Here is a 27,594-nt window from a genome sequence, read left to right as displayed (position 1 = left end):
TTTTTTTGTGTTATACGTTTTTCTCTACTCTCCTTCCTGCCTCTCCCCACCCCTTCAAACCTCACACATGATCCCCATGTTCCCAATTTACTCAGGAGATCTTGTCTTTTTCTACTTCCCATGTAGACTAGATTCACACATGTCTCTCTTAGGGTCCTCATTTTTGTCTCGGTTCTCTGGGATTGTGAATTGTAGGGTGGTTTTCTTTATATTGAGTGAGGTAACCTAGACCCAGAAAGACAAATACCATATGTACTCTCTCATAAGTCACTTTTAGACACTATTTAATTTTGAAACATCATTCTAAATATCATCCCCAAAGAAGGAAAACATTGAGGGCGAATCTTAGGGCAGAAGTGTCACAGCCTTCCTAATGGTCTGTGCTTGCAGAATTTTAAAAATTGTGGATACAGCCAAGAGATGAGGAAAAGGAATTTTTAACTAAGCACTAGAAAAGATTACAAAGAGCAAAAACACGTTCTTGTTTTCTTTGTCTTTCTATGAATCCAAGCAAATACAACAAAAAAGTGGCCCAGACGCATTTTAGCTTTTGGGTATGAGCGGAATGAAATGAAAGACTGGGGAGCAATGCCTACAAAATGCTAAAAAGATTCCAAGAATAGAAAACAAGTGGTCTGAATAATGGGTGCATCCATCAGGACCTCTCACAGGTTCCAGGCACAGGGCCTGAGGAGAGGGAATCTCGCATGAATGAGCACAGCAGGGCCGAGAAGGATCTGAACCAACACACAGTTCCCGTCAGTGTTTGGCCTTTGCAGGTCAGACAGGTAGGTCAGTTTCAGAGCTGCAATTGGCAGGGGTTTGCAGGTGAGCTGTGCAAGGCAGGCCAGTTTCCTGTTTCTGGAGTCTGAGCCAGACACGTGCATTCCATTCCGTTGTGAGTGTCTGCACTCGTTAGCATGCATGCATCCTCGTCGCTAGGAGACAGGGATTCCATTCAAACTGAACCACGGATCTGCCCTGGCAGGACGCTCCTGTGGCGCGGTTGCGATAACTTGTTTGCGTTTCTAAGTTTCAGTGTGGGGTTTGGAGGGAAGTGGGTGGCAAAGGCAGGGGGATAGGGAGGGTAGGGAGGGCCTTGGCGGCCCTGGGTCTGAACCATTCAGGAAGACACTGATCATGATGCGCAGACACAAAAACCTTCAGGGCAGGCACTGGTATGCCCGCATGAGGGCCTTCTGCCTGGGCTCTGGGTGCCTTGAGGACAAAATCCAGCCATGTCCTAAATCCTTCATCCCGTATATACCTGAGGAACAGCTCCAAAGGGCGGCCGCCACGGGTGACTTGTCTACAGTGGAGCGCTTTATCATGCCCAGTATATACCCCGTGGATAATCAAGGCAGGAGGAGAAGGTGAGAGAGCCTGTGCTGGGAGATGGGCAGGAGGGGTGGGGCCAGGCAGGCTAGTCAGGGAGAAGCTCCACCTTCCAGGGTTCCTTCCTAAGGGAGGCTTTGCTTCTGCTTTCACTGAGTCTATTGCATTTTCTGCCGGCCTTAGCTCCTTAAGCATCTGGAGTCCACACACCTTGGAAGGGTCTTGCTTTTGGCCTTTCTCTATGGGAAGCCAAACAGTGGGATCTTGAAACCTTTTACATTGCCTCTTTTAGAGCATTTTAAAAGTGATTTAGCTAGTAAGACCATATACATTTAATTTAATTTATTAAGTATATAAAGACTTTTTAGACTTCTGTATATGAGTGTTGTGCTTGTGTGCAATTTTTTTTTGCACCACGTGTGTCAGAGAGGGGCATTGGATCCGCTGGAGTTATGAACGGATGTGGACTGCCAAGTGGGTGGTAAGAATCAAACCCAAATCCTCTGTAAGAAAAGTTAGTGTTCCTACCATCAAGCCATCTCTAACCCTTACTATACATGTATTTAGTACTAAATTATATATTGCAAAAAATTGTATCATGAGATAGATTTTACCATACGACATCAACATTAAGGCTAAAAAAAGATTCTGTAGATAACTGTTAAGCCCATTTGAGTGATAACATCTGTTACTTCCCTTAATCTTCCATTAAGTTGGTGTCTGGCAGATCTGTCCACTGGTGAGAGTGGGGTGCTGAAGTCTGCCCTATCAATGTTTATGGTTTGATGTGTGATGTAAACGTCAGTAATATTCTTTTACAAATGTGGGTGCACTTGTATTTGGGTATAAATGTTCAGAATTGAGACTTCATCTTGATAGATTTTCTTCCTGTGATGAATGTGAAATGTCCTTCTCCATCTTTTTTGACTAATTTTACTTTGAAGTTTGTTTTGTTAGATATCAGGATAGCTACACCAACTTGCTTCATACGTCAATTTGGGTAAAATATCTTTTCCCCAGGGACTTGAAGAAAGTTCCTGTTTGCTAAAAAGGGGGACTATATCTATCAGGAGAACTTGGGGCCCTCTCTTTAACATATGACTGGTGCTTATTGTCAAGGTCAGTGTTTTCTCAACCCCAGCTCATGTTGTGTCCATGGGGGCCATGTAAAGTTGGGGGACATGCCACCAAAGTCTATTAAAACAGAAGCAAACTTTATTCTCAGAAAGAATTTTAAATTTTACCAGAATAGAATTCTGGGGGGGGGGGGGGATTGAAAAAAAATAAATCTTCATGGGGTAAAAAGCTTATCATCTTCATTAAAAGAAAGCATTTTTAACAAATGGTGCTGGCATAACCTGATCTCAACCTGGAGAAGAATGAAAATAAATCCATATCTATCACCATGCACAAAACTCAAGTCCAAATTGATTAAAGACCTCAATATAAATCTAACCACACTGAACCTGATAGAAGAGAAAGGGGGAAGTAGTCTGCAACACATGGGCACAAGAGACCACTTCCTACGTATAACCCCGGTAGCACAGACAATGAGAGCAACAATAAATAAATGGGACCTTCTGAAATTGAGAAGCTTCTTAAAGCAAAGGACACAGTCATTAAGACAAAAAGGCATTCTAATGAATGGGAGAAGATCTTCACCAACCCTGCATCAGACAAAGGCATGATCTCCAAATATATAAAGAACTCAAGAAACTAGACATTAAAATTCTAAGTAACCCAATTAAAGAATGGGGTACAGAGAATTCTCAATAGAAGTTCAAATGGCCAAAAGATACTTAAAGTCATGTTCAACTTCTTTAGTGATAAGGGAAATGCAAATCAAAACAACTTTGAGATAGCATCTTACATCTGTCAGAATAGCTAAAATCAAAAACACCAATATTATCCTATTCTGGAGAGATTGTGGAGTAAGGGGAACACTCATCCATTTTTGGTGGGAATGTAAACTTGTGCAACCACTTTGGAAATCACTGTGGCAGTTTCTCAGGAAACTGGGAATCAACCTACCTCAGGATCCAGCGATACCACTCTTGGGAATATACCCAAGAAATGCCCTATCATATTACAAAAGCATTTGTTCAACTATGTTCATAGCAGCATTATTTGTAATAGCCAGAACCTTTAAACAACCTAGATACCCCTCAATGGAAAAATGGATAAAGAAAGTGTGGAATATATATACACATTAGAGTACTACTCAGTGGTAAAAAACAATGTCATCTTGAACTTTGCATGAAAATGGATGGAAATAGAAAACACTATCCTGAGTGAGATAACCCAGACCCAAAATATGAATATGGTATGTACTCACTCATTAGTGGACTCTAGCCATAAACAAAGGACATTGAGGCTATAGTTCACAAGTGTAGAGAAGCCAAATAACAAGGTGAACCCAAAGGAAAATAATTATATAAATACTCCTGGAAATTGGAAGGAGACAAGAATGCTAGGCAAAAGTTGGGAGCATGGGGGTAGTAATAGATGTGGGAGTGAGGTTGGGGGAAGGGGAGAGGAGGAGAGAGAAGGCAGAAAAGAAGGATTGGGGAGAGCTTGTGGGAGTGAGAGGGCTGAGATGGAGGAAGGGCAGATACAGGAGCAGGGAAGAAAATATCTACATTAAGGGAGCCATTTTAAGGTTGCCATAGATTTGGCTCTAGAGGGGATCCCAGATGTCCACAGGGATGTCCCCAGCTAGGACTTTGAGCAGCAGAGGAGAGGGTGTCTGAACTGGCCTTGCCCCACTATCACAAATTTCAAATATCACCATAGAATCTTCATCCAGTGATGGATGGAGATCGAGATAGAGCACTGGTGTGAGCTCCCAAGGTCCAGTTGAAGAGCAGAAGAAGGAAGAAGAAAATGACCAAAGAAGTCAGGACCATGTGGGGTTGGTCCACCCACTGAGACAGTGTGCCTGATCTAATGGGAGCTCACCAAATTCAGCTGGACTGGGACTGAACGAGCATGTGATCAAACTGGACTCTCTGAATGTGGCTGACAATGGGGGCTGACCTAGAAGCCATTGATAAAGGCACTGGGACTTGTTTCTACTGCATGTACTGGCTTTTTGGGACCCTAGTCTGGATGTACAGTTTCCTAGGCCTCAATGTAGAGAGGAGGGCCTTGGACTTCCCACAGGGCAAGGTTCCCTGCCCTCTCTTAAGACTGGAGGGTGAGGGAAGAGGATGAGTGGGGGAATGGGAGAAGGGGGGAAGTGGAAATTTTTGAATGGAAAAATAAAAAATAAATAAATGAATAAATAATTTTTTTAAAAAGTTTATCATCTAACAGAGACTATAGCCAAAGTTGAACTTGTAAGGCTGTGATCAAGGACGGTTTCTGAACTCCACCCATTTTTATTGAATTTTATTGAGCTCTACATTTTCCTCTGCTCCCCTCCCCCCCCTTCAACCCTCTCTCAAGGCCCCCATGCTCCCAATTTACTCAGAAGATCTTGTCTTTTTCAACTTCCCAAGTAGATTATATCTATGTATGTCTCTCCTACAGTCATCATTGTTGTCTAGGTTCTCTGAGATTGTGATTGTGAGCTGCTTTTCTTTTTTTTAATGTTTAAATCCACTTATGAGATAGTACATGTGATAATTGTCTTTCTGGGTCTGGGTTTGTGTTATCTCACTGAAAATGATGTTTTATAGCTCCATCCATTTTCCTGCAAAATTCAAGATGTCGTTATTTTTTCTGCTCTGTAGTACTCCATTGTGTAAATGTACCACATTTTCCTTATCCATTCTTCAGTCGAGGGGCATTTAGGTTGTTTCCAGATTACGGCTATGACAAACAATGTTGCTGTGAACATAGCTGAGCACATGTCCTTGTGACAGGATTGAGCATCCTTTGATATATACCCAAAAGTGGTATTACTGAATCTTGAGGAAGGTCGTTTCCTAATTTTCTGAGAAATCGCTACACTGACATCCAAAGGGGCTTTACCAGCCTGCATTCCCACCAGCAATGTAGGAAATACCCCTTTTTATAGCAAGAAGCAACAATCATTAGGAATAAGAAAGGAATTTTTATAATCTCAAGGTAAAACTCAGATACAAATTAGCTTTGGGTTTTGTTTGTTTGTTTGCTTGCTTGTTTGTTTTTTACAATTTCTATTAACAGAGTTTTTGAGTTACACTAGTGTTTGTATTTAGTCCATTGTTTCCCCGGTGCTCCCTGATGGTGGTTATCAAAGTGCCAGTTTCATATAGCAGGGAAGGGTATGGGAAAATTCACAACCAAAGAGTCAGGTATACCCCATCATTTAAAGGTTAACTCAGTTCACATCAGTTGCTGGTCATGAGTGGCTGGGCGGGGCAGTTATCAAAAAGCTGACCTTCAGCCTTGCAGACAGAGATATTGGTTGTAAAGCAAAGTAACCCCACTGTTAATCTGTAAGCTGCTCAGAAAGCTGCTGACAGTTTGCTCTCATTCTCCTAAGCTTACAACTTTGTGTTTCTTTCTTTCTACGTTCTTATTTCTGGAATCTACATTTCTATATTCTTATTCTTGGACTCTTCACTCACATGCCTCCTTTCTCCCATTTAATTCTGTGTGCAACTATAGAGTTTAAAAGATGTATTCTTTTTCTGTCAGCACACTGGCAGCTATTCAAACTCCCGCTCAGAGCTTATCTGTCTCCCTCCACGTCCTACCTGACTCCACATTTCCTCTTTGGAACCTGAACTCCCACTGAAGTAACTTTCCAGCCTATGATATCATGAGTTGTAAGTGACATCCCCAGGTCAGAGATGCTGAAATGTGAATAATGTAACACTGGCCTACAGCCCTACTTACAGTGAGGATGAATTGGGGAATTACAAAATTCAAGGCTAGCGTGGGCAATATAATTCTTAAAATGTAAGCTGATTTGAATGAAAATTTGCACGTGTGCAGTAGGTAGAACTCTGCTCTTTCTCTTCATTGAAATTCTATCTTTGATAGCAGCAGGAAGAGTAATCATCATCATTATCCATGAACCACTGAGCTGCCAGGGCTAGGAACACTTGCACATGCTTTGTGCAGACTGAAGACTCACAGTAGCACTGTGTAAGACAGCTACTGTTCCATCCTCCTCACAGGGATGAGAAAATTGAGTAATGGAGCTCATAGAAAGCCAAAGAATTAGCAATTAGAGTAGGATGTGAATCCAAGCTGAGTTGAACCTACTGACTGTTGTCTTCTTGCTCAGACAGGCCACTCTGCTCAAGCATGCAGCTCCTGATAAAGCACTTGCTTGAATGGAGTAGCCATGCACTATGTCCCTAGTCCTGCAAATGAACACTTGAGTAGAGAAAGAAAGAAGGAAATCCCAGGTGCTGCTCTTATTTGGGAAGGAAATGAATTACATACTATCTAGTTTTTACAATATAATGTACTCTGGCATAGTATTCTGTGATTTCCTAAAATATTCTTTCAATTTATAGGACTTCATTGCAGATGGCAAAGTTTTTAAAACAGAGGAGAGCAACTGTGGACCCAGTGGCTGAGCCCAACAGGTACGGTTCTTTCTACCTACAATTTCAGTGCTGTTCTGAGGGCAACAACTGCTGAAGTCAGGAATACGAAATGATAGGAAGGTTGGCTTAAGCTTGAAGCCACATGGTTAGATGGCCCAGCACATGTGAAGCATTGGCTGGATAAAGATCCGTTCAGACCACAAAGAAAGAACAGTATACTGTACCAGGACTGAGTTTGTTAATAATCTGATTTTACTAGTGGTTTTATGTTAATATAGGCAACTTCACATTAATATTTACTATTTTGAAAACTATTGACTTGGTTTAATTTTTATTATCAATGAAATTTATAATCACTTGTAGTACTTCCACTCTCTTTTTATCTATTTTCTTTTAAAATGCTTTATTTAACATAAGTGCATTTAAGCAGTCATCTTATCTCTTTGATCACACATTGTTGCAAAGTGGCTTTTGAATAGTCAAATACATTAGATTATCTATCATAACAATTAAATGCTATAATCATGTGGGATACTTTTGTTCCAATCCTATCTGAATTGTTTTGATGTTGTGTTAGTGTACCATGTACCCAAACTCCTGGAACAGCTGATATGGTTAGGAACAATTATCCAGGGTGAGAACAAAGAACCAATACTCAAGTTCCACAGCTTTGCTGGGATCCGTCAGCGGTGGCCATTGGACATGGTTCTGTAGACCAGGTCCACACAACAGGGGTGAAGTCCAACATGGAAGCAGGGAAAACCTGGAGATTACACTTCAGGAATCTTGAGCTTAGCCACAGCTGCAAAAGAGTGAGGATGGAGCAACTGCATTCCCCTCCTGTGAGTTTTGGAATGGGCTGTGACTCAATGTCACAGAGCAACATTTCTGATGGTTTGGCATCTGCTAGAAAACAGGTAAGTTACAAAATCAGTAACGCATGTATGGTGTCAAAAATATGGTGGCCTGTGGGAGTGCTGGCACTGTGATGGATGCTTAAAGGCCACGGTTGGTTCCTGTCCCACCAAGTGCATCTCTTGGGAGGGAGCATCGAACTCATAGTTAAGTGTCGAAACACAGTTTAAAGTTATTCTTAAATAAATGTCTAATATAAGTTATAATAGGAATGCAAGAATAGGGAACTCAGAGAATTTTATAAATGTTTTTATATGAATATTAAAATAATTATCACTTTCTAACTACATCACAGAGAAGTTTCACTTGGGAAAGAGTCAAAATCAGTGCTTCGAACATCTGCACAGAGTAACGCAGGTAAGACTTTTGATACTACATTCCTCTAAGTCACTGGTTCTCAAACTGTGGGTTGTGACCTTTTTGGAGGTCAAATGCCCCTTTCTTGGTCACCAAAGACCATCCTGCATATTGAAATTTACATTACAATTCAGACCGGTAGTAAAATTACAGTTCTAAAGTAGCAACAAAAGAATGTTAGTGCTGGGGTCAGTGCAGCATGAAGAACTATATTAAAAGGTGGCAGCACTGGGAAGGTCGAGAACTGTCGCTGTAAGTGGTTTACCCTAAGTAAATACATTGTAAAGAAGAGTAAAAGTTTAACTCCCCCAGAATGAAGTATGTAAATACAGTATAAATGAAGAGATCATTTCTAAGAAATTTCAGATACCAGACATATTGTCTGAAAACTTTAGGTTTACTTATGTTGGGGCACTAACATATAAGCTATCAATGCACAAGAAGGGTTCTAAGCTAGCCCATTGTACGTATCCTCTATACATTACAGCAAATTTGGCTTGTAATGAAATCTTTCCAGCCCATTCTCTTACAGTCTATATAACAAATACTTCATATTTTGTGTCTATAGATTATTGCATAGTTTACTAAAATTTGCATACATCCCAAGATAATATATAATATTCAATCATTTTCATTAATCTGTTGCCTAATATCTAACTAGATCATCTTTCTACAATGTCTATTTAGATAGCTTTCCATACCTTCTCATGGCTATCTTTATGCATCCCTCATTTAAAGGCGATTGTGTTGTCATAATATATCACAATAGATTCTCTAAAGATGGTTAAAGACAATCTTTGCACTTTCTTTTTCTCTCTTTTTGCGTTTGGCAGTACTAAGAGTCGAACATGGGGCTCTGTGAGCATTCTAGTCAAGCAGTCCTCATTCTAACCATACTTCTAGCCCCTCATTTCATGTTGTTTATGAATATCATAGAACATGCTTACCCATCATTTCCATGTTCCAAAACATGATTTCCACAGAAATTCCTTACAGCAGGAGGAAAATGAACAAATGGCCCTGCTTTGTACACACAGCACTGACTGCCCTGTCCTCCTCCACTGATCCCTCCTCTGTGACACCCAGCTCCAAAGGCCCTGTCCTCCTCTACTGACCCTGCTCTGTGACACCCAGCTCCAAAGGCCCTGTCCTCACCTACTGAGTCTCTGTTGCTTCTGTTAAAAATGCAACTATGAGTTGTGCTTCAAGCAGCTGTCATCACAGTCTGATCTTGGAAACCACACCAGGGAGCAAAATCTGTAAATGAATCCAAATGGCCCTCTTCCCACAGTGATGAGATGAGCAGCGTCAGAATTGCGACACCACGGGGAGTTTCTTTTGCATGATTTCTGTATGAAAACTGTTGGATTTTATTTGTATGCATGAGGATTGAATCAAGAAGTCCCACGTGCGTGCCCAGCATGTGCTTTGTCCCTAAACCACAGTCCCAGTACATTCGTTTGAAGGGTTCAAGTACTTTATCTTGGTCATGGGATATGCTGAGAAGTTCTCACTTGGTTTTCACACACCTTAAATGAGGTGAAATAAAGAATTCTTTTGTATCCTCTATGGAGAGTCAATGGAGGTATTTAGTGATAACTTGAGTAAATGAATAGTTTTAAGCACATAAAGATACTTTTGTACCACACAGTAGTCATCCAGGAGCTTGCTGCTCTGTCCCCAGAGTTCTTGCTTTTCTTGTCTTTCACTGTACATGTAGCACAGGGAACACAGCTGTGAACTAAGATGTCTTTCCAATATTTCTGGTCATGGAAGGTGATGGAAGCTGATCCTAAACTTCCTTACACTACGCAGAACAGAGAGAGCAGAACTAGAGCTCAGGAGCCTCTTAGTATCTTTCCCAGATGTGTGTGTAGCTAGGGGTGTGTGAGAACCCTGAGCTTTGCTGTGCTCACAAATGGGAATCTTTTGCAAAGGTCTTTGTCTCTGGTCTCTTTCTGTACCATGTATCATGCCATGCTGTGAAGAAGAGTCACCATAAATCCATCTATCTTGTAGACAGACTCTCTGTCCTAAAAGAATAATTTCAGTTAACCAAGAAGGAAAATTATTGGAATATTAAAAAATAAATATCTTTTAAAACTCTTCCTAGCACCACTGGTCGATACCACCTCCACCATCACCACCACCACCATCACTACCATCTCTACCTCCACCATCTCCACATCCATCACCACCACCACCACATCCACCACCACCTCCACCACCTCCACCACCACAATAACTATGACAAAACACCTATTGCTGACACTGTCAGTTTATACCAGTAAATACCACTTTCTGCCAATCACAACTCAGTTGGGATCAGATATCACAGATGTTTATTTTTAGCTATAAATTTTGATAGAGTTTTCTTCTCTTGCATTTTATTGATTCAACAAAATATTAACAAGAGTTCTCAATGTATTGGTTACCAATAAAACAATGTCTACTATCGAATATTCTCCTTACCACAAATTTTGCCCAAGTAAAATGTATAACGAATGTAATTTTTGCCATTATGAAGGTATATTTTTCTACAGTTGTTATTAAATACATTTCCCCTTTTCTTTAGAAGTGGATGGCAGTACTGATTACATATCACCATTTAGGTAAGATTTCATATTTTAAAATAAAATAAAATAAAATAAAATGTTTGGGGAATACAGAGATAAGTTAGCTTATACTTCTGAGATCGATTTTATTTGAGAAACATCAGTCAAATTCTGTCCAGGAGTTTCTATGGTAAGTGAAGAATAGTTGCTAGCATCTACTTAGATGACATTTTTCATTGACTTCTCTACTTCCTATGATTCTCCAGGGTTTTTGTCCTTTCTCACTTGCTCTCTCATTTAACAATTCTATTCTATTTAGAATTTTACCTTTTTCTTGCTTATATTTTTCCTGTGATTTTTTTCCATTTCTGAGAGCAAAGTGTTCATTTTCTTCTGAAGACAGGTAAAAGAATCTTGAATTTCAGGATTTTAAGACCCTTAGAGTCTTAGATGTGAAGCTCAAACAAACAACAGTAACTTATATGGATACAGGAAAAGGCAGAAATGAGGTTTTTTCACTTAAACTCTTAATTATAAAGCTGCAGGTCACCTTACTTATTCACTAGAATGCAAGAGTCTAATTAGGAGATTATAGTGTGTATAGTGGAGCTATGGAATGGCATAAGTGTAGAATTAGCATTTTGTTCACATAGAGGAAGATGGGCATGAGTAACCAGTTCAAGGTGGAGCTTGAAGAGGAGCAAGAGTGGTTTATGAAGAAGTGAGCATTTTAGAAAAATGATGATAATATGACTACAGTGTATGATAATTTTGACAAAGAAAATATTAAAATGTGCATGTAAAGATATTAAAATTAGCAGTCAGGTGGTGGTGGTACATGCATTTAATCCCAGCATTCGAAAGGCAGAGATAGACAGATCTCTGTGAGTTCGAAGCCAGCCTGGTCTACAAGAGCTAGTTCCAGGACAGGCTCCAAAGTTACAGAGAAATCCTGTCTTGAAAAACAAAAACAAACAAAAAAAATAAAGAAAAAAGAAAAGAAAAATTATCTCAGAAATCTAGGTTAGAGCTAGAGTTTTGTAGGTAGAGTTCTACCAAACAAGTTCAAATCCATAGAATGCCCCAAAGATGGCTGTTGCTAACTGTATCTATAATCCCTGTACCGTGGAAGGAGGACACAGGAGACACTCTTGAGCTCTTCAGGCAGCAGTCTTTCCAATGAGTAAGCGCTGAGTTTAATGAACAACATTGTGTAGAAAACCATGTGGGACCAGTGAGTAACTCAGTGGGTGAGCACACGTGTCATTTAGACCCACTTACATGAGTTGAGTGTGGTTTAGACAGTTTTGCTATGGCACATAGTGGATGCTATGAATCTTCAACCAAGCAGAAGGATAAGCAAGGTCAATGTAGCTGTATGCTGTACTGCAGTATTCTTTGTTTTTGACAGGGTGTGTCACTAAATTCAGGGCATCGGATGTCCTCGACATGTGTGTTGAATCATGGGGGTACAGTCACAGCCACTATGTAAGAAATTTTATAACCTCTGTCTCTAAGGAGGACCACAGCATTAGCCATTTCTTTTGAAATATATGGTCCATATATATAGGCAACAAATAGGTCTTCCTAACTATCTGTTTGACTCTTGAAATGTCCAACTGAGATGTGTCTTTGACACCGTCATCCTAGAATTATCCAGAATCTTTGGTGTTTGTGCAGTCCATGACAGATAATTTTCTTCCACATTTTAGCTGGAGCTTTCAAAGTGGATATACAAGCAGTTTTGTTCTTTTTGCATTTCAAAACTTGTGCTGAATTCTGTTAATGTTTAGCTATGAAGCAGGTTGTACTTACAGAGTCATATGTCACAGACAATGGAATACATTCTTAAGGCTGAAAAGTTCTTTTCAGTATCCATCTACATGTAATGTGTTTAGCCATTATTTCCAAAGTAATAGCTCTCTGTATGAAGATGAAAGTCTATTGTTTGTTATTCTCATTGCTGTCTAACTAACTCTCCCTACTTATTCAAAACCTTAATTTATTTAAAAACTTTGTGTGTATTATTCTGTACCCAAGAATGTGGTAACTGAGGTGTACAGTAGAGGGCATCCTATCTTGTCGAGTTACAGAAGTTAATGAGTTGTCCCACTTGGGCGCTGTGCTTTGATCTTAAAATGAACCGAAGTCCTCTACAAGAGCAGCAAGCTGTCTTCCCTACTGAGCCGTGGCTCTAGCATCATATTCAAACCCTTCTGTGAAGTCCACATGATCTTGATATTCACAGGGAGTTGACAACCTCAGTCATTTGCTTCTCTTATCTGGCAGACGACTTGAGATGGTACCATTCTTAATTACCACATCAAAACATAGAAAGACACCAGAATTTCTTTCTCTCATACCAAAAATTTATGAGCAGGCTCTTTAGATTTTATTCAGCATCTTTGCTGTTGTGGTGGTAGACCTCATTCCTTTGCAGATAAGGGCCTACTTCCTTTTGCACCTACAAGTGGTCTGTTTTGCACAGTAGTGAATTCTTTGAAACCTGGTATATTCTTTGGATTTAAGAGTCAAACCATGTGATGACTCTTCATCATCTGTGTTTAAAGAAGGTTTTATCTTTTATGTCAACTAGAAAAACTTGTAGAAGTGAAGGGCCATTCCTCTTCATGATGTTCAAATTAGTTTTCAGTCCCCATTTATTACTTCCAAAGTCAAGGACAATCATGTTACCTAATTAAATGGGGCTATGTATCAATATAAATTTGTTACAATTTATGAAATTCCCAATATACTGCAAATTAAATGATCCCAAAACATAAAACAACTAATACCCAAGGTGGGGATTCATAATTTTTTGATATTTGTAATATTTCAAGGCTACATCTTACAAAATCACATGTTGGGCTTACTTGGTATTCTAAGTGAGTTCAGCATTAAAAACAGTTCCATTTGCTGTTTTGTTCATTCATTTATGTTGCTATCCTAAGTCAGTTGGCAGTTGTGTAAAATAAGCACAAAGACCAAAATAAAAAATGTGTGTGTTTTTTTTTTTTTTTTTTTTTTTTTGCTGTTTCTGTGTGCGTATGTATGTTATAGTGAAGAGGTAAAGATTCAAATTTTTGTCATTTCTTCTACATGAAGAAATATGGTATGGACAGCAGTTATCAATCATAATCATCTGCTGAAGAATGAATTCAAAGTTGTTTGTGCCAGGTGTCTGCACATGACTTTAGTCCCAGAACTCAGGAGGAAAAGACTTACATGGTCAACATACTAGGTTTCAGGACGGTTGAGCTACACAGTGAGATCCTGTATCAGATAGGGATTCAAAAACAGAGGATTTAGAACACTTAACAAATGTTTTCCATATGAATAGTAAATCAGTGATAACTTTTGTCACAGCAGAAGAACATCTTTCCAAGAACCAGAACAGATAAGGAAGAAGCCTATCACGTTTAATAAAGGTAAGATTTTTTATAGTAAACTACTCTATCTGTTCCTTTCTACCCTAAATAAAATAAATAAGGATAAAAATTTTAGCACTTCTAAGGAGTCAAGGAAATCAAGTATAAATCTGGCTCCATTGTTTTAAAATTTGTTTCTTAATATTCAGGAAAGCCAGAATTAATAAAATTATTTTAAGCACTTTCAACTATGAAAATACACTGTCAAATATGTGGCATATTTGATTTTGACACTGATATATGTGTTGTGTTTATGTAAGTGAGACTATGGAGACCTACATAACCATACTGTAGCAAATTGAAATGCTAGAAAAATTGATATTTCTTTCAATTTTTATAACAAATGCTTTGTCCTTTCTAATGCCTATGATTACAAATTTGGGTGTTTCTAGAACGTAATTATGTCACAAACAAAACTTAATAACCAATTCCTTTCATTAATTTCTTACCTAATGAGGTAATGCAAAACATCTGGGTTTTTTAATTACTTGGCACTTTCTCACTTGAGACAGTTTCCACTAGCTCCATAAAGGTTATCTTTATTGATATGTCCTTAACTTTACAGAAACTTCCCATTTCAGGAGGTCCCACTTATCTATTGTTTCTCTTAGTGTCTATGCTAATGGTATTATATTTAGGAAGTGGTCTCTTGGGCCTGTGCTTTGAAGGCTACTTCCCTCTTTCTCTTCTCTCAGGTTCAGTGTGGTCAGATTTATACTGGTGTCTTTAAAAACATTTGGACTTGAGTTTTATGCTTGGGGATAGATATGAATCTATTTGCATTCTTCTGCATGATGGCATCCAGTTATGCCAGCACCATTTATTGAAGCTGTCTTCTCTTCCCTACTGCATGATTTTAGCTTCTTTGTCGAAAATCATGTGTTCACAGATGTGTGAATTAATATCCAGATCTTTGATTTTATTCCATTGGTCTACTTGTCTGTATTTATGCCAATACCAAGCTGTTTTCCTTACTGTAGCTCTATAGTAGAGCTTGATGTCAGGGATGATGATGCCTCCAGAAGTTTCTTTATTGTACAGAATTGTTTTGACTATCTGTCTTTTTTTTCCCTATGAAATTCAATATTGTTCTATCAAGGTCTGCGAAGAATTGTGTTGGGATTTTGATGGGGATTGCATGGAATCTGTAGATTGTTTTTGGTAGAATTGCCATTTTTACTATGCTGATACTTCCTATCCAAGAGCATGGGAGGTCTTTCCATTTTCTGATAGCCTCCTCATCTTCTTTCTTCAAAGACTTAAACTTCTTGTCAAACAGGTCTTTCATTTCTTTGGCTAATGTTTACCCCAGGATATTTTATGTCATTTGTGTCTATTATGAATAGTGATGTGTCTCTGATTTCTTTCTCAGCTTCTTTATCATTTGTATATAGGAGGGCTATTGATTTTTTGAGTTGATCTTGTATTTTGCCACATTACTGAAGGTATTGATCAGCTGTAGGAGGTCCCTGGTAGAGTTTTTGGCGTCACTTATATATACTATCATATCATCTGCAAGTAGCAAAAGTTTAAGGCAGCCTACTGAATGGGAAAACATCTTCACCAATCCCACATCAGAAAGAGGAATGATATACAAAATATATGAGGAACTCAAGAAACTAGATATCAAAATTCCAAATAATCCAACTAAAAATGGAGTACAGATCTAAACAGAGAATTCACAACAGAAGAATCTCAAATGGCCAAAAGATATTTAAAGAAATGTTCAGTATCCTCAGCCATCAGGAAAATGCAAATGAAAAGGACTCTGAGATAACTTCTTACACCAGTAAGAATGACTAAGCTCAAAAACACCAATAAAAGCTTATGTTGGAGAGGATGCAGAGTAAGGGGAACACTCCTCCATTGGTATTGGGAATGCAAACTTGTGTCACTACTTTGGAAATCAGTTTGGCAGTTTCTCAGAAAACTAGGAATCAATCTACCTCAAGACCCAGCAATACCACTCTTGGGCATATATATACTCAAAGGATGATGAATCATACTATAAGGACATTTGTTCAGCTATGTGCATGGTGGCATTATTTGTAATAGTCAGAATTTAGAAATAATTCAGATTGCCCCTCGAATGAATAATGGATAAAAAAATGTGGTACATCTAGTCAATGGAATACTACTTAGCAGTAAAAAAAAAAAAGAAATCTTGAAATTTGCATGCAAATGGTTGGAACTAGAAAAAAACATCCAGAGTGAGGTAACCCAGACCCAGAAAGATGAGCATGGTATGTACTCACTCATAAGTGAGCAAAAGCTCTAAAGCAAAGGATAATGAGCCTATAGCCCACTACCCCAGAGAACATAAATAACAAGGTGAACCTTAAGAAAAACATATATAGTTACCCCTGGGAAGGGAAATAGACAAGATCTCCTGAGAAAATTGGGAGCATGGGGCTGGAGGGAGATGAAAGAGTAGAATGGGAGGAGGAGGGGAGAAGGAAAGGGGAGGAGAACTTGTGGGAAAAGGATGATATATATGGGGGAAGGACAGAGACAGAGAGCAAGAAAAGAGATATCTTGATCGAGGGAGCCATTATGGGGCTAAAAAGAAACCGAGAACCAGAGAAATTCCCAGGAATTCACAAGGATGACCCCAGCTAAGACCCTAAGCAATAGTTGAGAGGGTGCCTGAAATGACCCTGCCCTGTAGTCAGATTGATGACTATTTCAAAAGACATCATACAAACTTTATTCAGCAACTGATGCAAGGAGAGTCAGAGATCCATATTGGAATACTGGTCTGAGCTCCCAAAGTCTAGTTGAAGAGTGGGAGGAGTGAGGATATGAGCTGATGTGGGATTTCCCTCTGTGTTCTGTCTGTATATTCTATTACCATTGGCTAATAAAGAAACTTCATTGGTCTATGGAAGGCAGAATAAAGCCAGGAAGGAAATCTGAATAGAGATGTAGAGAGAGAATTGGCAGAGTCAAGAAGATGCAACTTAGCTACCAAAGAAGAGAGACACCATGTTGGTGCCAAAGAAGAGAGATGCTGGAATCTTACCAGTAGGTGGTGACATATAGATTAATAGAAAAAGGGTTAATTTGGAGTGCGCATCCTCTGCCTGAACAGTCCAGAGTCATCGAACTCCAAGAGAAGATCCTATCAGGCAACCTCGTGGGACCAGGTCCATGCCAGCGAACTGTGTAAGACCAGGCCCAAGCCAGTAACCTCTGCTAGAACAGGCCTGAGCCCTTGACCTCCTCTGGAGCAGGTCTGAGTGAGTGACCTCCATGGGCGCAGGCTTGAGTCAATGATTTCTGCCAGAGCAGGCCCAAGCCAGGGATTTCCATGGGAGCTGGCTTGAGACAACCACCTCCAAGCAACCATGCCTGAGCCAGCAACCTCCATGGCCATGGCCTAAGTGGGCAAACTCCCTGGGTGCAGGCCCAAATGACCTCTGGGATTGCAGAGCAACTTCTGGGAGTGCCAAGCAGCCTCTGGGAAGGTCAAGTGACCTCTGTGGTGACTGGAACTGTGAACCTGACTCCACCATGAGGAACAACTATTGGAGTCTTGGATACACTGGCACCCGGAAGAGTGATCACCAGGGACACAGCCTCAACTACACCAATTAGAGGGAAAAAATGGGTAGACAAGATAAGAACACACACAACACCATAAAGAATAATACAACACCAACAAAAACTAGTGACTTTAAAACAGCAAGTTTTGAACACCCAATACAGATGAAGCAGAAGAAAGTGACCAAAAAATAATTTTAGGAGAATGTTTGAGGCTTTTTAAAAGGATATGAAAGGTGGAGCAAAAGACAAACAAAATTTGGAAGAAATCAACAAATCCCTTAAAGAAAACCAAGAAAAAGCAATCCGACAGGTGAAAGAAACAATTAAAGACTTAAAAACTGAAATAGATACAATAAAGAAAGCACAAACTGGGGGAATTATAAAAATGGAAATTATGAGAAAACGATCAGGAACCACAAATGCAAGCATTAACAGCAGAACACAAGAGATAGAATGGAGAATCTCAAGCGCTGAAAATATGAGAGAGAAAATATTCGTCGGTCAAATAAAATGTTAAATCTAACAAAAGTTTAATACAAAATGTCAAGGAAATATGGAACACCATGAAAAGACCAAATCTAAAAATAATAGGGATAGAAGAATGTAAAGTCCAACTAAAAAGCACAGAAAGTAATTCAACAAAATCATAGAAGAAAACTTTCCCAACCTAAAGAAAGACATGCTTAAGAAGATGCAAAAAGCTTACAGAATACCAAGAAGACTGAACAATAAAAAGTCCACTTTCCACATAATAATCAAAACACTACATATACAGAATAAAGAAAGAATATTAAGGGCTGCCAAGAAAAAAGGTCAAGTAACATATAAAGGCAGACTGATCAGAATTGTGCCAGATGTCAATGGAAACAAGGAAAGTCTGAAGGTCCTGGTCAAGCGCTATGCAGACATTAACAGACCATGGATGCTAGCCCAGAGCACTATACTCAGGAAAACTTTACATCATTATATATGAACCAGCAAGATATTCCATGACAGAACCAGATTTAACCAATACCTAGCCACAAACCTACCTCTACACAAAGTATGAGAAGGAAAACACCAACCCAAGCAAGTAGCTACATCCATAAAAACACAGGCAATAGGAGATCTCACAACATCAAAGTCCAAAGAAGGAAAGAACAGACACAATAATATCACCAACAACCTAAACTAAATAACAGGAACTAGCAATCACTGGTCATTAATAACCCTTAATATAAATGGACTCCACTCACCTATAAAAAGACACCGGCTAACAGATTAGATATAAAAACAGAATCCATCCCCTTCTGCAACATTCAAGAAACACAGGTCAACCTCAAAGACAAACATTGCCTCAGAGTAAAGTGTTGGGAAAAATTTCTCCAATTAAATGAACCCAAGAAACAAACTATTCTAATATCTAACAAAATGGACTTCAAACTAAAATCAATCAAAAGAGACAAAGAAGAACATTTCATATTAGTCACAGAAAAAATCCATCAAGAGGAAACCTCAATACTGAACATCTATGTCCTATATACAGGGGCCCCCTATTATTGCTTAAATGACACACCAAACCCCACACAATAATAGTGGAATACTTGAACAACCCACTGTCACCACTGGACAGGTCTGCAAGACACAAACTTAGCAAAGAAATAAGGGAACTAGCAGATGCTATAATTCAAATGGGCTTAACAGACATCTATAGAACATTCCATTCAAACATAAAAGAATATACCTTCTTCTCAGAACCTCATGGAACTGTCTCAAAAATTGAACACATGCTAGGTAACAAAGCAAACCTCCGCAGATACAAAAAAATTTGAAATAACCCCATGAATCTTAAAAGATCACCATGATTTAAAATTATAATTCAATGGCAACACTAATTTCAGAAAGCCCAGAAACACATGGAAATTAAACAATACTCACCTGAATCACCAATGGCTCAAGGAAGAAATAAAGGAAGAAATTAAAGACTTCCTAAAATTCAACTAAAATGACCATACAACATACACAAATTTATGGGACACAATGAAAGCATTGTTAAAAGGAAAGTTCATAACACTAAATGCCTACATAAAAACATTATTTTGAGTGAGGTAACCCAGATACAGAAAGACAATTACCGTATGTATTCCCTCATATGTAGTTTTTAAACATAAAACAAAGAAAACGAACCATAGAAACCAAAATCCCAGAGAACTTAGAAAACAATGCGGACACTAAGAGAGACTTACATAGATCTAATCTATATGGGAAGTAGAAAAAGACAAGATCTCCTGAGTAAATTGGGAGCATGGGGACCTTGGGGGGGAGGTCTGAAGGGGGGGAGAGGAGAGGCACAGAGGGGACCAGAGAAAATTGTAAAGCTCAATAAAAATAAAAAAAAAAAGAACCTGAGACCTGAGAGAACCAACATGGCCGCTGCGGCTTCTGGAACTGAGTGGGTGGCAGAGCATCAGAGGCTGGGGCTGGAGCTGCACCTAGCCTCAGCCAGGGGTCCCTTTAGAGCAGCCCTGGCAGCTATGCCAAGGGTCCTGAGCCGCCAGGGGAGCAAGGAGCCCAGCGAGAGGGAAGAAGTAGACAGACCTTCCTGTGAGTGCAAGCCAACAGGCAACCCAACTGAACACTCAGATTGGGAAAATGAACGGAGGAAGCAAGACGAAGGGCAGAGGGAAGGCTCCTGCATGGCCGAGGATGATGCTGTGGACATAGAGCATGAGAGCAGCAACTGCTTTGAGGAGTATGGCTGGTGTGGGCAGAAGTGGATACAGGCCACCACACTCCTGGAAGATGGCTTCCGAGGCTCCCGCTTTGTCATGTGCACTGGCAAAGAGAACCCAGACAGTGATGCTGACCTGGATGTGGATGGAGATGACACTCTGGAGTAAGGGAAACCACAATTCACAGAGGCTGATGTCATCCCTTGCACAGGAAAAGAGCATGGTGAAGCCAAGGAGAGAGAGGCACTCCGGTGTGCAGTCCTAAATGGTGATCCCCCCGGCACCCCCATCAAGCTTGAGTTCACTAAATGGGACAGTGACGAGATGCATCCACCAGCAATGGTGAAAGCAGAAAGCAGGAGGCCGTGCAGAAGACCTGCAAGGACAGTGGCACTGAGAAAATCATCGGTGATTCAGCTGTAGCTATTTCTGAGGCCCTAAAGGCTCATGTCAGGGAGCTTGAAAAGCCGCTATCACGGGGGGTGGGGGGAATACAAATGTCTCACCTGCATGGATTTGTACTTCATGCCCCTAATGTCGATCCAGTTTTGGCATGTGCACTGTGAACGCTGGCTGTGGACTCTGGGTACCAAGAAGCTCTGCCCTCAGAGCAATACCATCACAGCGCCTGGAAACCTGCAGCAGAATCTACTTGTAAGCTAGCCATCCCAGCAGGCCTTGCCTGGAGCAATCCCACCTGCCCCAGCCTCTGTGACAATGAACCCCTTTCCCTTTGTACATAATTGCACACAGGTTCCCGGTGTAAATACATGCATATACACACCCAAACACACATATAGGACTCTGGAGCCAAAGTGGAGCAGCCCTTCCTGCTTGTTCCTTCTGAACTTGGGGACAATGCCTCTTTTGTCTCTGTTTCCAGTGTGGGGCAGAAAGGTAGGGATAGGGAGTAGCTGGACAAGGCTCCTGAGATCTGTCCGTCCCCTAGACTGACTGACAGACATGCAAACAGCAGACAGAAGCAAATGTAATATAGACTGCGTATGCTTACAATGTTGTATATATATATGGGACACTTTGCCCTCCACGGCAAAAGAAAGAAAAAAAGAACCTGAAAAATTCCACACTAACCAGTTAACAACACCTGAAAACTCTGGAACAAAAAAGAAATAACTCACTCATGAGGACTAGACAGCAGGAAATAATCAAATTGAGAGCTGAAATCAATAAAATAAAATGAAAGAAAACACTACAAAGAATAAATGAGACAAAGAGTTGGTTCTTTGAGAAGAATCAACAAAATAGACAAACTAAGCAAAAGGCAAACAGAGAATATACAAATTAACAAAATCATAAATGAAAAAAGGAACATAACAACAGACATGGAAGAAAGCCAGGGAATTGTCAGGTCATACTTTGAAAACGTGTACTCCACAAAATTGGAAAACTTAAAGGATATAGACCATTTTTCTGTATAAATATCACTTATCAAAACTAAATCAAGACCAGGTAAGCAAATTAAATAGACCTATAACCACTAAAGAAATAGAAACAGTCATCAAAAGTCTTCTAACCAAAATAAGCCCATGACTAGATGGTTTCTGCACAAATTCTACACAATTCTAGAATTTTCAAAAAACTAATACTAATAGTCTTCGAATTGTTCCACGCAACAGAAACAGAAGTAACATTGCCAAATTGTTTTTAGAAGACTACAATTACCCTGGTACCCAAACCACGCAAAAACATTACTAATAAAGAGAGATACAGATCAATCTCACTTATGAACACTGATACAAAAATGCTCAATAAAATACCGGCAAACTGAATCCAAGAACACATAAGAAAAATCATTCCTTATGACCAAGTAGGATTCATCCCAAAGATTAATTCACCACATAAACAAACTGAAAAATAAAACATGATCATCTCATTAGATGCTGAAAAGACCTTTGACAAAATACAGCATTCATTCTTGGAGAGAGCAGGGATACAAGGAACAAACCTTAAATCTTTGAAGAAATTGAAGAGGACACCAGAAAGTGGAAAGATCTTCCATACTTTTGGGTAGGTAGAATTAACATAGTAAAAATGGCAACCTTACCAAAAGCAATCTACATACCATGTAGAAGAATGAAAATAGACTCACATCTATCACCATGCACAAAACTTAACTCCAAATGGATCAAAGACCTCAACTTAAAGTCAGCCACACGGAACCTTATAGAAGAGAAAGTGGGAAGTACCCTTGAGCACATTGGCACAAGGAACCACTTCCTAAATATAACTCCAGTAGCACAGACACTGAGAGAAACAATTATTAATTGGACCTCCTGAAACTGAAAAGCTTCTGTAAAGCAAAGGACATGGTCAGCAAGACCAAATGACAGCCTACAGAATGGGAAAAGATCTTCACCAACCCCACATCAGACAGAGGTCTGATTTCCAAAATATACAAAGAACTCAAGAAATTGGTCATCAAAAACCAAATAATCCAATGAAAAAAATGGGGACATAAACACAGAACTCTCAACAGATGAATCTACAATGGCTGAAAGACACTTGAGGAAATGTTTAACATCATTAGTCATCAGAGAAATGCAAATCAAAACAACTCTGAGATTTCATCTTACACCTGTAAGAGTGAACAAGATCAAAAACACTGGTGACAGCTTATGCTGGAGAGGATGTGGGGGAAAGGGAAAACTCCTGCATTGTTGGTGGGAGTGCAAACTTGTACAGCCCCTTTTGATATCAGTATGGTGATTTCTCAAAAAAATTAGGAAACAACCTTCCTCAAGACCCCACAATACCACTTTTGGGTATATACCCAAAGAATGCTCAGTCACCTCACAGGGACATGTGCTCAAGTATGTTCATAGCAACATTATTCATCATAGCCAGAACCTGGAAACAACTTAAATGCCCCTCGATCAAAGAGTAGATAAATAAGATGTGGTACATGTATACAATGGAATACTACTCAGCAGTAAAAAAACTAAGAGATCTTGAAATTTGCATGCAAATGTTTGGAAGTAGAAAAATCCATCCTGAGTGAGGTAACCCAGACTCAGAAAGACAAACATAATATGTGTTCCCTCATAAGTGTCTTTTAGACATCAAGCAAATAAAAACTCAATCCCAGAATCTAGACAACAAAGAGGACCCTAAGAGAGACACATGGGTCTAATCTACATGGAAAGTAGAAAAGGTCAAGATCTCCTGAGTAAATTGAGAGCATGGGGATCACAGGATAGGGTAAAAGCAGAGGGAGGAGAAAGGGAGAGGAGTGAAGAAAAATATATAGCTCAATAAAAAACAATTAAAAATGGGTAAACCTAAGATATAAGAGTTAGTTAAGAAGTCAGAACAATCTTCCGGCTCTGCCAGGTCACACGTTTAAAGCAGACTGCCATTCGCCTTAGAAGTCGACTCCAGACATGCTCCCCAAAGCCAGTTCCCTGTGGCTACTTCGGCTGCTCCGGGACATCCAACTGGCCCAGTTTTACCGGCCAATCCTTGAGGAGCTTAACGTCACTGGGCCAGAACATTTTGACTTTGTGAGGCCTGAGGACCTGGATAACATTGGCATGGGCAGGCCTGCCCAGCGCAGGCTTGCTGAAGCCCTGAAGAGGTACCGCTCCGGTGTCAAGTCTAAGAACTGGGTCTACAAGATCCTTGGGGGGGGGGGGGTTGCACCTGAACAGAAGGAGATGGCTCCACGCTCAGACAGTCTTCTGTGTCTCCACAAGCCAGAGGGGAGACTCAAGAGTCTGATTCCAGAGGGTGCCGTGTGCAGAGGGGAGCTCCACCCCCACTGCCTGTGGCCCTACTGTGCCTTTTCTTGCGTCAGTTGGCAGGAGCCATGACGTACTTGGGGTCCCGTGGGTTAGTGCACCTGGATCTCGCTACCTGCAACCTGCTCCTGGCCTCACCGCGCACCATCAAGGTGGCAGATTTTGGATTTGTGAGACCGCTGGGCGGCGCCCGAGGTCGCTACGTGATGGGCGGACCCCGTCCCATCCCCTATGCCTGGTGTGCCCCAGAGAGCCTCCCTCAGGGAGCCTTCTGCTCTGCCCCCGATGTGTGGATGTTTGGCGTGACACTGTGGGAAATGTTTTCTGGAGGCGAGGAGCCCTGGGCGGGTGTTCCACCATATCTCATCTTACACCGGCTGGAGAAGGACCGAGCCAGGCTGCCAAGGCCTCCTCTCTGCTCCAGGGCCCTCTACTCACTCGCCTTGCGTTGCTGGGCCCCTCACCCTGCAGACCGGCCTAGCTTTTCCAACCTGGAAGGGCTGCTTCAAGAGGTTTGGTTTTCTGAAGGACGTTGCGTTAGGGAAGTTACAGAACCAGGTGCTTTGCGGATGGAGCCGGGTGACCCCATCACTATCATCGAGGGCAGCCCGGACACCACAACCTGGAAGGGTCAGAAGGGCCGCACGTTCAAAGTGGGCAACTTCCCGGTGTCAGCGGTGATACTGCCAGACGTGGGGGGTTCGCCAGTTACCCATCCAGCCCTCAGGGCCTTCCTTGCCCGGGGAGAGAAATGCCGAGGAAGCATGGACGGGGACAGAGAGAAGACAAAGTTCCAGGATGTAGCATCAGCACGGGGCCAGAGAAGGAAGGTGCCCCTGCAGAGGATGAAAGGAATATCCAAGAGTCTGGAGTCAGTGCTGTCCCTGGGTCCCCGACCCACAGGAGGTGGTTCAAGCCCTCTGGAACTTCGACATACTAGAGCTATGCCCCAGGGGCTCCCAGACCTGCCTCCGCGCCCACCGGACCTGCCTCCACGCCCACCTTTTATCTCCAGCTCTTCTCAGCCCATCCAGCCCCACAAATCACGACCTCCCCGGCCCAAATCACACAATCATCGCACCGGAGTACCTGGAGCCAGCAAAGCCACTGTCCCTTCTGGAGGCCCGTCGTCAGACCCCGAGTGGCAGAGAAAGATTATAGAGGTGGAGCTAAGTGTACATGGAGTCACCCACCAGCAGTGTCAAGTGGCACTGAGAACCTCTGGGGGAGATGTGGCGTCTGCTATCCCGAACCTCAAGGTAGACCAGCTCTTCCACCTCAGTAACAGATCCAGAGCAGACTGTCGGCGCATCCTGGAGCATCATCAGTGGGACCTGTCAGCAGCCAGCCGCTACATCCTGGCCCGGTCCTGAACTCTACATCCTTGGGGATGGCTACCAGCATGGAGAACCTGGCCCACTTAGAGCCTGACCTTATGGGACCGAACAGAAACCACGAGGTCTTGACAGAGGCCGACTTTCATACCCAGGGAGAGCTTCCTTGCCGTGGAGGAGGTACAGGACGTGTGCAGGGCGCCGGGTCAGGCACGGATGAGAGTTTCCTCCGTGCCCTGCTCCTTGGCCTCTGGGGGCTCTGACTGGACAAGAAGGATCTAGTTCACTCTGCCTACACTCCCACTTGAAGAGGACTTGAAAGAACAGAGCTGCCAAGGAATCATCTGCTCACGACAGACGACGATCGAGTAGCTGTACTGGACCATGGACCAACTGTTAGACCTGTTAGCTACCTCACTAGACTCCGTGGGACACCCGTCTTAGACACTGACTTGGTTTGGTTTTTCTCTGGAATCACCATGGGTGATGAAAACTCAGTTTTTGGACTCAAGTATTTTTTTTTCTTTAATACAAATGCTATAGATAAAAAAAAAGTCAGAATAAAAAAGGCCAAACACGGTTGGAATTAATATAGTTTCTGTGTGATTATTCCAGTTTTGGTGAGCAGTAAACCAAAAAGGAGGCACTGTTTACAGTGAGAAAAGCGGTCAGGACCATGTTGAGGACACCAACTGAAACAGCTACCTGAGCTAATGGGAGCTCATCAACTCTGGCATGACAGGGAGGGAAACAGCATAGGTCCAAACTAAGCCCTGTGAATGTGGGTGACAGTTGTATGGTTGGGTCAGACTGTTGGGCCACTGGAATTAACCAGAATTTATCCTACAGCTGGTACTGGAGTTTTATAACCCATTTTTAAAATTTTATTTATTTATTTTTATTTTACACTTCCTCCTGATATCCAGCAACTGTAAATTGTCATGTGTGAGAAATGCGTGCCTTGATGCCATCCTGCCGACTGCTCTCTAAGTGACCCATCAATGAGAATTTGCCTCTCTGCTAAAATTGCAAGTTAACATGGATGTAGGATAATCTTTTTCTTTTAAAAAAAAATCAGATCATGATGATAAAGAACAATATGGGTGTATAACTAACCCTGAGAAGTGAACACAGGAACACAGGCTCTCTTTATCTCATGCCACTGAATTTGATCTACAATGAAATTTACTCTCAGCAAAAAAACAAGCAAGCAAACAAAAAATCAAAAGACATTTTTTGGGGGGATAGCTTCTTCAGCCTAGATATAGTAGGGTGGGCCTTGATCCTACCTCACAGCAATGTACTAGACTTTGCTGACTCCAGGTGGGAAGGCTTACTTATGATGCAGGAGTTCATGCAGGAATAGGAATAAGGGGGAGATGGAGGGAGCAGGAGGAGGGGAGGGAGTGGGAAGTGGGACTTGTATGTAAATTGAGAAAAGGTAGTTTTTTTATAAAAAGATGGAAAGGAAAGGTTATTTTTAATTATCTCCAATTGTTGAATGACAATGCCATGTCTTAGTAAGTGTGATAGACTTTATGAGGAAGACTATTCAACCCCTATATGTTCTTATTTTCTTTGTTTCCTTTTGGTTTTGGACTTTTGAAGTTCTGGGCATTGAACCTAGGGGTTTGTGCACATTCTGGCATGCATCCTTCCTATGAACTCTGCCCTTAGAAGGTTTTCCCTTTAGCATTTGTTAAGGACATAGGGGTCTGATAAAACATGGCTGACACACTACAAAGCACAATCTTTAGAAAATTTTGTGCATGAAGAGGAGAGTTGGACAAATGGCATCGTTCTGTATTCCAAAGTATTAGCTGCATCTCTACAGAGTCTAGAGAGACTCTGTGACAGTGGAAGGAACACTGCAGAGTTTGTTCTTTGAGCAACTGTCATCACAGAGGTTTTTGTACCTAACTTGCCATGGGCAACCACACTAGGTAGTGAATCCAAATGACCCTCTTCCCTTAAGAGTTGGTATTATGGTGATATATGTAAGGTTCTTGTATCATGTTATTGTGAATTTTATTATTCTTTGCACTGATAGTGATGAGGACTGGCTGAGAGCTCCCACATGAGTTACTTAAGCTTTACCTCTGAGCCACAATCCCACTTGGTAGTGGTCCAAATCCCCTTCCTGAGTCGTGGGGGATGCTAAGAAGA

General features: G+C 41.1%; 2 pseudogenes; both read left to right on the top strand.

The window, feature by feature from the left end:
* The window catches only part of LOC130862662 (non-receptor tyrosine-protein kinase TNK1-like), a 618,047-nt pseudogene extending 592,580 nt beyond the window's left edge, over window positions 1–25,467 (top strand).
* Window positions 1,189–24,166, top strand: LOC130862720 (E3 ubiquitin-protein ligase RNF220-like; annotated as a pseudogene).
* Window positions 25,468–27,594: the final 2,127 nt, after the last annotated feature.

The sequence above is a fragment of the Chionomys nivalis genome, chromosome 20 (genome assembly GCF_950005125.1).
Source record: "Chionomys nivalis chromosome 20, mChiNiv1.1, whole genome shotgun sequence".
In the NCBI taxonomy this organism is placed as follows: Eukaryota; Metazoa; Chordata; class Mammalia; order Rodentia; family Cricetidae; genus Chionomys; species Chionomys nivalis.
Note: the sequence above shows the minus strand (reverse complement) of the source record. Positions and strands in the feature narration are given on the sequence as shown.